This window comes from Echinops telfairi, unplaced genomic scaffold, assembly GCF_000313985.2.
Source record: "Echinops telfairi isolate 266 unplaced genomic scaffold, ASM31398v2 ScPeMD7_5;HRSCAF=22, whole genome shotgun sequence".
In the NCBI taxonomy this organism is placed as follows: domain Eukaryota; kingdom Metazoa; phylum Chordata; class Mammalia; order Afrosoricida; family Tenrecidae; genus Echinops; species Echinops telfairi.
The window spans coordinates 33,357,202-33,369,509 of record NW_022103901.1 but is presented as its reverse complement, the minus strand read 5'-3'; the positions used below and the strand labels follow the sequence as shown (position 1 = coordinate 33,369,509).

At 51.7% G+C, this 12,308-nt stretch overlaps 1 protein-coding gene across 2 annotated transcripts in view; it reads left to right on the top strand.

Annotated features, from left to right (window-relative positions):
* Nucleotides 1–12,308, top strand: part of SRL (sarcalumenin) — a 45,113-nt gene that overhangs the window by 14,372 nt on the left and 18,433 nt on the right. The window lies entirely within an intron of this gene.

The following is a 12,308-nucleotide window of genomic DNA, read 5'->3' as shown; positions in this document are numbered from 1 at the left end:
CACTGTCTCACTCTCTCACTGTTTCACTCACTCACTGCCACATTCACTCACTCTCTCACTCACTCATTGACTCACACACTCACTGCCTCACTCACTGTTTCACTCTCTCACTGTCTCAGTCACTCACTGTCTCACTCTCACTCACTGCTTCACTTGCTCACTGCCTCACTCACTGACTGACTCTCTCACTGTCTCACTCACTCACTGTCTCCCTCACTGACTGACACTCACTCACTGCCACATTCACTCACTCTCTCACACACTCACTGCCTTACTCACTCACTGTCTCAGTCACTCACTGTCTCAGTCACTCACTGACTCAATCACTCACTCACTCACTCACTCACTCACTCACTCACTCACTCACTCACTGTCTTACTCTCCCACTGCCTCACTCACTCATTGTCTCACACGCCCACTGTCTCAATCACTCACTGACTCACTCACTCACTGTCTCACTCACTCTCTCTCACTCACTGACTCACTCACTCACTGCCTCACTCTCTCACTGCCTGTCTCACTGTCTCACACTCCCACTCTCACTCACTGGCCCATTCACTCACTCTCTCACTCACTCATTGACTCACACACTCACTGCCTTACTCACTCACTGCCTCACTCTCACTCACTTGCTCACTGCCTCACTCACTGCCTCACTCTCTCACTCTCTCACTGTTTCACTCACTCACTGCCTCAGTACCTCACTCTCACTCACTCGCTCACTGTCTCACACTCCCACTGCCTCACTCTTACTCACTGCTTCACTTGCTCACTGCCTCACTCACTTGTCTCACTCACTGACTGACTCTCTCACTGTCTCGCTCTCACTCACTGGCAAAAAAAAAAAAGAATGCATGACAAGCTAGGGTATATGGTTTTCGGCTGCCATATGGCTGTTTTGCCAGGATATGAATTTTATCAATGGTGTCCCGCTTTTGTCCCACTTTACCAATGTTAAAATCTGGTCACCTTACCCATGGGTAACACCTGCTAATAAGCCTCTTTTTAAAAAATTTTTTTATTTTTTTTATAAGCCTCTTTTTAAAAAAAAATTTTTTTATTAGGGGCTCATACAACTCTCATCACAATCCATACATATATCAATTGTGTAAAGCACATTTGTACATTCGTTACTCTCATCATTCTCAAAACATTTGCTCTCTACTTAAGCCCCTGGCATCTGCTCCTCATTTTTCCCCTTCCTCCCCGCTCCACCCTCCCTCCCGAACCCTTGATAATTTATAAATTGTTATTTTGTCATATCTTACACTGTCCAATGTCCCCCAGGGAGAAGGTTTTATGTAGATCCCTGTAATCGGTTCCCCCTTTCTACCCCACCCTCCCTGTATTGCCACTTTCACCACTGATCCTGCAGGGATCATCTGTCCTGGATTCCCTGTGTTTCCAGTTCCTATCTTAATAAACCTCTTTTTGTCTCTGCCTTAGAGTTAGTGAGTTGGCACTGCTGCTCCAGGACAACAACCAAACTCATGGGCGATCTTGTTTATTTTATGGGCCAATCTGTTGTTTAGCTAAAAGTCTCATGGAATGGTTTTGCTTAGGACCATAGTCTGGGGAATGGGGTGCGGTCTCCCGGTCTTAACTAGCCCAGTCAGTGTGGACTTTTTAAGAATTTGAGTTTTGTTCTATTTTTTGCTCTCATTCTATCAGGATTCTGTGGGGTTTTTTTCTTCTTTATAAAATAGGCCCAATTTATGGCATGAAGCCGTTATGTCACTACCCCAAGGAAACGACTGTCACCTGCTTCAAATGTTGTTTGTTTGTTGACAGCTGATCATTTTTTAGGTAAAAGGACTTTGCTAGTAATGACATATCGCTGTTGTAAGGTCCTGCAGCCTGACATTTTCTACCGGTTTCCTCAGATATCATGGAACAGAGGCAACCAGCTTGTCTGACCCCGGTTCATATCCTTGGGGCTCTCTGTCCTCAAAGAGCTTATGCATCAGGAGTGAAGAAGGCCGGTCTGCTCATGGTATGAATCGAGAGCCATATAAGGCAGATGCCATCCAGGGCTAAAAATAAGTAGCCCAGGAGTGTGGAGAAAGGGCGGAGACAGGAGGGCTGGTGGCAGGGCAGGAGGTGAGGAGGCATCAAGGAGGAGGGGGGCGCTTGTGTTCTGGGTATCAGCTTGGCCCCCTTGAGGTTAGGCTGGGACCAGTTTGCCAAGCTTGAGAGTTTGAGATAGGGCTAGAAAGCTTCCATGGGGCCAGGCTTTGTGTGGGTTGTTGTATGTTTCCTAGATGGGTTGTAACAAATGCCACACATTGGTGGCTTGACACAACAGAAGTGTGTGGTCTCACAGCGTGGGGGGCAGGGTCATGCTGTGTCGGCAGACTCTAGGGGAGAGTCATAAGACTCCATCCTAGCCTTTTCCAGCTCCTGGTGGCCTGAGGCAATCCTTGGTGTCCCTAGGCTGCGGTCACATCACTCCTATCTCTGCCTCTGTCTTCACCTGGCTGCTTTCCACTTTTGTGTCTTTGGTTTGGGGCCCACCCTGATTCTAATGAATGACATCTGCAAAGATCCTATGTCCAAATCTGCTCATGCTCTGTGGTGTTGGCGGGTGTGAATTTTAGGGGATATTACCGGTCCTGTGCCTTAGTCCCCAGTTTTTCTTCTTCTTTTGACTTGGTAGATTTTATGTATTTTTAACGTTTTCTTGTGACTTCGGTGAGTGCTTTTAGAGCACCGGCCTTCCCATTCAGTTCAAGAATTCATATGTGTTTTGCTTTGTGGCTCTCCCGCCTTCCTTGTGGTTCCCTGTTTTCATCCCTGCTCCTCTCCTGCCTCTTCACTGATCACCCTCTCCGCGATGGAGCAGCGCTCTCCCTACATTCGCTCAGTGCCCACCATATCTTTCCTGTTTGCCTTGGGGGCAGATGCTACTCTTCTGGCCCTTTGGCCTCGTAGAACGAGTCTCCTGGGAAGTGGTGTTCACTTGATAGGCCTGTTTGTTGAGTGGGTGAAAGAGGCTGGGAAATGGGTTCAGTTATCCCAGCTTGTTTAGCATCTGCTAGTCCACTGGACAGAGGGGCAAGTCCCACAATGTTGCCATGGCATTCTCTTTAGTCCCCAGCCCATGCCTTTGCCCCAGCAGCTCATCTGGGACTGGCTGACACATCCTGAGCACTCTCCTTGAATGAATGGCTAGACAACTGGCTGGGGGTGGGGTAGGCAGGAGTGAAGTGGGGGAGTCCCAGGAGGTAGGGTCCAGCCTAGCAGTGAGGCTGAGGAAAGTTACTGCCACAGGAGGGCAACCAACAGGCCTGCTCTAGGTCTGTCCCTCAGAGGCAGAGCTAGTGGGAGGGGTGTCCTGAGGGTGGAGATCTAGTTCCTATAGGTGGTGGTGGAGGGAGGGAGCAGTGACCTGAGAACTAGGACGCAGGGCCCAGCTGGCTTCAAGTCTTCTGCTATTTCTGCTTGTGCCCCACCCCCAGCTTCTCACAGTCTGGGCACTAGGAGAACTTCCAGGATGTGGTGGCACCTCCCCACCTGCCAGCCGGAGCTACTTAGAGAGAAAGACTGAGGGAAGCCTTGACCAGTGCTGGCACCATGGTGCCTTGGCCCTCTGTACGGCCTCCTCCGTGCCAGCCGCAGGGTCTCCAGGGGTCCTCAATCAGAAGGAAGGGCTCTCTGGTTTCCTCATTACTGGTATGAGGAGTTCCAGCTGAGTCGGGCATCTCAGTGTTTATTTTTGCTCCATGGGCTGTCCAGCTCCTGGTTGGGAGTTGGGGGGCAGGGCAGGTCTCAAAACTCTCCTGAGCTCCAGGGTCCTCAAGAATTGCACCTCACTGAGCAAGAATTGGTCCAGTAGGTCCCTTGTGCACCCCTTAGCCTGGTGCCCCAGGTTCCTCTGCCAGGCTTTGCCTAGCCCTTCCAAGCATGGCGACTGCCCTCACACCACTGTCCCTACACGTGCGTGACTTGGCCTCTATAGGGAGCGTCCAACCTCCACTGGCCTTGCCACTCATGAGCTCCACGGGGAGCCTCCGGATTGGACCCTCCTCTGTCCTCTGCGACACTGCCCACCTCCCTATATGATTGCTGCTCCTCTTGGGCCCCCTCTGTCCAGCCAGTCATGTCTTCAAGCAGAAGCTCCTCACCTCAGTAGTATAGCTGACCCATTCCTCACAACCACCTCAAATCGAGTCAGCTTGGACTGGGGTGACCCCACGTGCATCAGACTAGAATCCTGCTCCCCAGGGTTTCCTATATGGCTGAGGTTTTGGTAGCCGCTCACTATGCCTTTCTTCTAAGGCACCTCTGCGTAGATGGGACTTGAACTTCCAACCTTTTAGTTAGCAGCCAAGTGTGGTGACCAAGCTGGGAAGGGCCCTTTAATTAAAAACTAGACTGGGAGGTGAAGGAAGTGACCTGCTGACCTGCCCCCCACCCCATCCCCATGCACACACAGCCCATTAGTACTACCGAGGCTCTGAGCACTCTTTGTCTGCCATTGAGGGAAGGCCGGATACCTCACTATCATCTCCCTTTAGCCCAACGGCAGCTCTCGGTGCTGGAGATGTGGTCCCTGAAAAAATCCCAAGTGCCTTACATTTATTGGTGATGGTGCCAGCAAGTCGCTTCTAACTCATAAGTGACACCATGTGACAGAGCTGAACAGCTCCACAGAGTTTTCTTATCTGTAGTCTTTATGGAGGCATATTGCCAGCTCTTTCTCCCTTGGCACTGCCAGTGGGCTTGAACCACCGACCTTTTGGTTAGCAGCTGGGCACTTCATTGTGTGAGCTACTTGGGCCCCATGCACAGTTTATCAGAAGGAGACACTAAGCCTGAGAGGGGAGGGATAAGAATGCTGGTTGGGATGCTGGCCCGGGATGGCTTCCTGGGAAGGTGCCATCTGAGTGGAGACTTAGAAGACAAAGGTGAGCCATGCAGTTGGCTGGGCGAGAACTGGGCCCTGGAGTGTCGCAGGGAGACCAGGGCTGGCATGGCTGAACAGAGCAGACTCTAGGTTCCCCTCCCAGGTAAAGGAGACACCTGAGTCCCACAGATTACAGAGCCCTCACCCTCTGACCCTGCTTCCCCTGTGAGTGCTGGTATGCCTGGGGCCGGAGGGTGGAGTGGGAGAAGAAGTGGGTTAACTGCATTTTGAAGGCAGTTAACGGGCTTCACCAAGGCTTTGGAAAAAGAAACGAACCAAGGACAGTCGATCCTTTCTTTAGTTTCCTTTATTCCAGTGGTCAGTTGGTTTTCTTTTTGAGCGTGGGGGGCAGGCACCGTGGTGCCCACAGTGGCTCCACCATAGCAACGGTGGCTGCAGTATCTTGTTCTGTTGTACAAAGGGCTGCTGGGAGTCAGAACTGACTGAGGGGGTGCCTAACAGCAAAGACCCCAAATACAGATGGAACTGGACCCCTGCTGTTAGGGACATTAGCCATATTCATTGGGCTGTCAACCCATCCCTGCTCCTCAACTTTCCCATCTCTCTTCGGGGCAGTTCAAAGTCTCCAAGGCTGCTTTAAGCGAAATATTACTCACTGCCAGGGAGTCAATATGCTAACCTCTAGGACAGGATAGAATTTTCTGAGACTGTAACTCTTTTTTTAAAAAAAATAATGTTATTGGGTGTTCATACAATTCTTATCACAATCCATACATCCATCCATTGTGTGAAGCACATTTGTTGCCATCATCATTCTCAAAACATTTGCTTTCTACTTGAGCCGTTATTATCAGCTCATTTTACCCCCTCCCTTCCTACTCTTCCCTCCCTCATGAACCCTTCACAATTCATAAATTATTATTATTTTGTCATATCTTATACTGTCCGACGTTGTGCTCGCTTCGGCAGCACATATACTATACTGTCCGACGTCTCCCTTCACCCACTTTTCTGTTGTCCATCCCCCAGAGACTATAACTCTTAACAGGAGTAGAAAGTCTTGTTTTTCTCCCCAGGAGCAGCTGGTAGTTTCAAACTTCAGACCTGTTGGTTAGCAGCGCAACTTGTAACCACTATGGTACCAGGGCCCCTTAGTGCAATTGTCACAGTGGTACACTCTCAGTGTCGCCTCCTGGTGCCCTCGTCTGGTGTCTAGTACCACTGAACTCTGTAGAGCTGTTTTCAGACTTCCAGGTCTCTCTCCCAATAGCTGCTGGGTAGATTTGAACCACCAACCCTTCGCTTCATAGTCCAGAGCAAACCATTTGTGCCAGTAGGGACCTCGGCCCAGAGAAGGAGACTCATTGTCACCTTGCGCGCTCAGTCCACCTGCAATGGCAGGCACATCTGCCAGACCCAGCGGACACTCCTGTGGCCAGAACTGGTGGGAGGCTTTGGGGTTCAGTGGGTCGTCTGAGCCTCCTTGTGCTACTGTAACAGAAGCACAACACATGGGGTGTTAACAAACAGAACTGTATTTCACTATCCAGGCCCTGCCCTGGCCTGTAGCTCCATGTTATAGGCCAAGGAGGGCCCTCAGGTTACCTCCACTGGGAGCACATGCTACACTCGGGCCAGTCTTAGCTTAAGCTCTCTCTAGGTGTCAGCTCTGTGGTCCTGGGTGACCTGCATGGGCGTGGCATCTACCTTCCTTATGTCTGCTCTCTGACTCTCCTTTTAGACCTCAAAGGAGGTCAGTTCAAGACATACCTGGCACTGAGATGGCCTCCCCCACATGACAGGGGTTAGGGCCCTGGTCCAGCCCTGGGACCCAGTGGGCAGGCTGGCCTGCTGGTGCTCCTCAGATGTTGTGGAGATGGCTTCGTGTGGCCCTCAGCACTGGCCACAGAGGGTCAGCCTGGGACAGCCAGCAGGCCCTGTGCATTGACTCCGCCCACCTTGCTCCTGCCCTTGGTGCTGACCTCCCTCTCTCTGGGGGAGCCCCGTGGGAACTATGGCATGGATGGCCTGTCCTGGCTGGCAGCGTGGTCACCAGGAGGCTGCCCAGTGAGCCCCGGGGAGTGATAGCCTTCTCTGGTCTCAGTGTCCAAGGAGCTGGGACTCTAGAGGCAGTCGGTTCACCACCTGGTTATCCCGAGCAGGTTGTGCTCTACTTGAGTGGCCTGGGATGGTTCCTCCCAGAGCGAGGGTGCTCCGGAGGGAGCCTGATGGGAAGTGGCCTGAGGAGGGGGACCAAGTCTGCTGCTCTTCCAGGAAGCTGGACCCACGGGGTCTGAGGCTTAGGCTAGTAGGTCACGGGGGATGCAAACCAGAGGCTCTAGCAAGTCAGCTCTCAGGCAGCCCAGCGATGTCTAGAAGGCCCCACCATATGTGGCCTCTGGATGTCTGCGCCAGTAGACTGATATGCTCTGGAGGCTTTGAGAGCTTGTTCTGTTTGTGCAGTGGGAAGGTGGGGCTCAGGGCTGTCTCCAGTAGCTGCTACCTCCTTGAGCTGTGGTAGCTAAGACCTGCCCGAGTGTAGCATGTTCTCCCAGTGGAGGTAACCTGAGGGCCCTCCTTGGCCTGTAGACATGGAGCTACAGGCCAGAGCAGGGCCTGTAAGTGACATCTGAGGGCTTAAGCCTTCGCCAAAGTCTTTCCCCGAGTCTTCACACAGAACTATACTTGGGGAACCCCCCCCCCCCAAGGCCACATCCATTCTGGACCCCAGCTGACTCTTCTTGGGAACAGGCATGGGGCAGAAGCACGTGAGCTCAGGAACACCAGGGCTGCCCAGGGACAGGGCAGAACATGGGTATCCACAGGGAAAGGGAAGTTTATGGGCAAATTCCATTCTTTCTTCATTCCATGTGTCCACCAGCTACTGAAGCCTTCTGCTATTTGAATGGGAATCCTTGGGTGAAAGGCCAGTGCCTTTTGCTCAGGAAAGCTCACCGTTATTCCTGATTTTGCCCCTTGCACAGTAGGCGACATTGGGTACTTCCTTTCCTCGCCTGTGACATGAACGTATCGGACTCCTTCATGTTAAGTGTTCTAGTTCTCACAGATGGATAATAAGATCAAGGTTGGGACCTTGACTATCAAAACCCAGACGTAAAACTGTGCCCAAGTCAGAAGCGGAACACTCTGACCTCTTGGTAATTGAATAGTGAGTTTTTGGAAGGTTCTGTAGTCCAGGGCTTCACAGGAAAGAGGACTAGTGTATTTGTGTGCTACCCAAGTCCTTGCATTTGGCCCGACCTTCCTCTTGAGCTGACTCTGAGTCGGCTCAAGAGTAGAAGCATCTGTGGTTTTCTTGGCAGCCAGGCTAAGGATGCTGGAGCAGGTCTGGGAAGGGAGCCGTTGGCTGCCTCTAGTGCCCTGCACTCCAAGGCTTCCTCCTCCTGGTGCTGTGGGGTGGGGGACAGACCAGAGGGCTGGAGGAGGGCTGAGTGTGGCCAGGCAGTCCTGTGTTCAAGGCTCTTCAAAGGCACTAACTTGCCCCATTAAAAAATTTTTTTTTAACATGCTCCATTCTTATTGCAGCTGAGCAGAATAAGCAGGGGGCTTCCTAGTGGGAGCCAAGTACATCTGAGCGATTTCTGAAGGGCTTATTGTCTTCTCCACTGTGCTCCCTATTATGAGTGCTCCCATTGTGCTCTTCTAGCCTGATGCCATTTCAAAGGGCCTCTGACAACACCTCAGAAAGGTGGGCCCTGGGGGATGGAGGTGTGTTGGGGTGAGTTGTATGGTCCTCAGGGATCTGGCAGGTGGTATAGAGTGGCCTGGGAAGTTTCTGGGGAGTAGGACTGACTGGGCTGGGAGTCAGTAACTGCAGGAATTAGCTTTGGGCACAGCAGATCATGGTCTTGGCCTCTCTAGTGTGGAAAGTTTAGGTCCATTTCTGACCCTGGGCCAGCTGGAGGCTCAGGAAAGACAGGTCTGCGCCAGGGCACCTCACCTGGGAGATAGGAAAAGGACCCACCATCCAGAACCAGAGGAGCAGATTGAAGGGTGAGTTGGCTTGGCTCCTGTGCAAAGTTGGTTCTGTTTTGGCTCACTCAGTACATTTGGATTTGGCCCAGCACCTTTGGTCTTCTAGGAAGAATGATGATTCTACCTGATGGAGGTGGAATGCTTCTGAACCTCACCTCATGTCAGACACTTTGAGAAGGTTGGCAAGGATGGTTAATTACTCTTAGAGGTGAATGAACTCAGATTCAAGTATCAGTCCAAGGTCATGTTGCTGGTTTGGAATATCAGGTATCCCTTCATGGATCCAGAGACCAGTCTGGCTCTGGATGACTCAGGGGCTCAGGGAAGAGAGAGGTAGGGGGGTGGCTGTGAGTACTCCCTGGGGCTGGGGTCCTCCTTGGCCCAGAAAACATGTCAGGAGACACCTGGAGCTGTCAGATACACATCCTGAGCTCAAGAACTAACTTTCTTGGCCTTTCTCCAACTTCCCTGGGTGTGGAGTAAAATGGATCTGGTCCCATTGCTCACACCTGCCAAGCCTGAGATGGCCATGACCTTAACCCAAGAAGTCAGGCTTCTTGGGCCTCTCCCTGCCTGGTGCCCAAGAGTTATACCATCAGCAGCCCCTCCCCACCGAGCTCATAGAGATTTCTGGGGCTGGGGCTGGGGCTTGGAGGAAGCTGGCCACCTGCCTCAGTCTGTCTGGAGTCTCTCTCTGCCCCGAGAGTGCAGTTCTCTGAATGGAAGCAGTACGATCCCATGTCTGCAGGGCATCTGTGCACCTGGGGTGAGGCTGTCTCTGGAAAAAGGGCTCTCAGCAGAGGATTCTTTCCAGCAGCTGACTCACATGGAGAGGTTAGGGATGTCACGTCACGTTGTGCCTCTCCCAAACCAGCTGCCTTTCCAGAGAGACTGCTCATTGGCTGTCATGGAGCCTTTGGGCATGAGTGACTCCATGGCAGTGGGATTGAGTTCAGGGTGGGAAGCAAAGGGATTCTGTCAATTCTCGGGACATTATGGGTTAAAAACAATTAGTTTTGAACAATCCTAGTTAAAGGGAGGGAAGAGAGGAAAGAGTAAGAACTTGCTTCCTTTCTAGTAGATTGAGCCCCTCCCCTCTATGAGTGGGGGGCAAAGTGGAGAGTTGATCAGAAAGCTAGACTCTTGTACTAGCCCACTGCTAACCAGCCTAATTAGCCTTGTGTCCTTGGGACACAGCCACTTAGGAGCCTTATTCGTGAAATCAAACTACCAGTTGGACTTAGAGGAGACCCCTTTTGACCCCTGAATGCTTTGATTCTCTCTGATTGGTCTTTGTCATTGTATCCTATCCTCTGCATGAAGCACTTTGGGGCCAGAGCCCAGCCAGGGACAAGCTGTCCTGGTGGGATTAGCCTTGATTTTAGGAGCTTGGCCAGGTGGCCAAAGAAATCTTCCAAAAATGACGACCTCTTTCACGGCACCTTAGTTGCCCTTGCAGTGGGGGTTGCGCAGGGAGAGGTGAAGGCTCTGTATGGCAAGAGAAAGGGGGTCAGTTTCGGGAGGATGTGGCTGACCTTCATCTCTGGTCAGCACTTCTCTTGTAAGGCCTTTGTTGGTTACAGCATTGTCTCAGGGCATCACCCAAGAAGTGAGTGATTGTTCAGTGCCCCGGATCAGTGGACATTGACTCTGTAGAATAAAATACCAAAAATGGGGATGTCAGACGAGGCCATTGACCTACTCTGACTCAATTGGGAGTATCCAGAGGCAAAATCTAGAAAGGGGCCGGGGTGGTCTGCCTGCTTTGGCTATGAGACCTCTGCTCTGCAAGGTGTTCTCAGATGAACTTGTGTCATAGACTTATGAGATCTCCAAGTATTTGGGTAGCAGGACTCCTCAGGGCCCGCCACTGGTATCCGTGCCCTCCTTGGGCTGATGTGTTCAGCGTTAGAGTTAGAAAGTGATTTTTCCTCCCATCAGGACTTTATTCCTGATGATTCTTCTGCATAAAATATTTTACTCATGTATGCCCTTGGATTTGATTGCTTCCATGCAAAGGGATGAAAAGTCATGTGGAGGAATAACCTTGGGAAATCCTTGTTTAGAATGACTGCTAAAGAGACTTGACAAGGCAGGAATGGAGTATCCATTCCATTCTATTCCATGAAGCCGCCTTTTACATTCAGCATCCAGAGGGAAGCTCCAAACCTGTAAATCAGCAAAGTATCTTGGGGTCTGACTTATCTTCTTTTGACCTCCAGACTCAATTTAAAAGACGGATAGTGGCAGGAGCACAGTGGTCCTCCCATGATGGTGACATTAGAATCACGGGGTGGAGCTCACACAGTATAGACCGACCACTGGGCCCAGACAACCATGCTTGCAAAGCCTGCGGGTCACAGAGACCATCTCCCCTGGGCACGCTCCTCTGGCTCTCTGCCTGAGTTCTAGCCCATGTCTGGGATGAATGATTTGTGGCATGAATGTGATCAGCGTAATGATCCCGTGTCTGTTTCCTCACGTCAAGAATGCTTACCCATCCTTACTCTTCCTGCACCAGAGGACTTGAGGGTGGGACCCAAGAGGAATATGGGCATGAAAGTTCTTTGAATGGCACCAAGTCCCATTCAAAGCCAAAATGTTTTCTAACTCAGTGGTGGCACAGCCAGATGGCAAAGTCAAAAGACATTGTCAGGAGGGCTTTCTTGAGATGTGGGAGGAAGATATTTCCAGAGAAGAGGAGTGTGGTTTCCAAGCACCCTCTCCCTACTTTCAGCAAGGGAACAGATCAGACACTATCAGAGGAGAGTTGCTCCTGAGTCTTCACCAAGGAAGCGGAGGGATTCCAGGGTCACTTTGTGCAAATCGCTGGGGCCTGGAGAGCACTCTGGCCTGAGGGCCCAGGGCTTGGACTTGGTGTGCCTGTTTGGTGTGGACCCCCATTGGTGTGGACTCCTGTTTGGTAGACAACCTCAGGGAGGCCTCTGAGAGGCTCCTGGCCAGAGCTTTTCCTGTCCAGTTGCACTCACTCAGACCTTGGCGATGCCTCATTCTGAATCCCTGCGGAATGGGCTCGGTGGGGAAAGGGATGTTGGAGTAGTCTTACTGGAGGTGGGGAGAGGAGAGAACTGAGCAGGGCGGGGGGGGTGGGGGGCAGACGGGGGACACAAGGACTTTGCTGGCAGAGGGTGGTGCTGAGGGAGAAAGAGGAACTGGTTTATGCCAGCTCTGCCTCCCATTATCCCGCTGGGGGCTGCTGTTATTCATGGCCTCTGACACAGCCATGCCCTGAGCTCTGGCAGGCCAACTGCCTTGGCGACAGCTTATACAGTACCCTACTGTGTGTTCTGGCCTAGACTAGGACTTGTCTTCCCAAGCACTCACCCATCAGAGTGTCCTCAGTCCTCCATACCCGCCCCCTCCTCCTGAGGGAGCCATAGGGGTGGGGGAGAGAGATCAAGAGAACAAGATATATATATCTTGT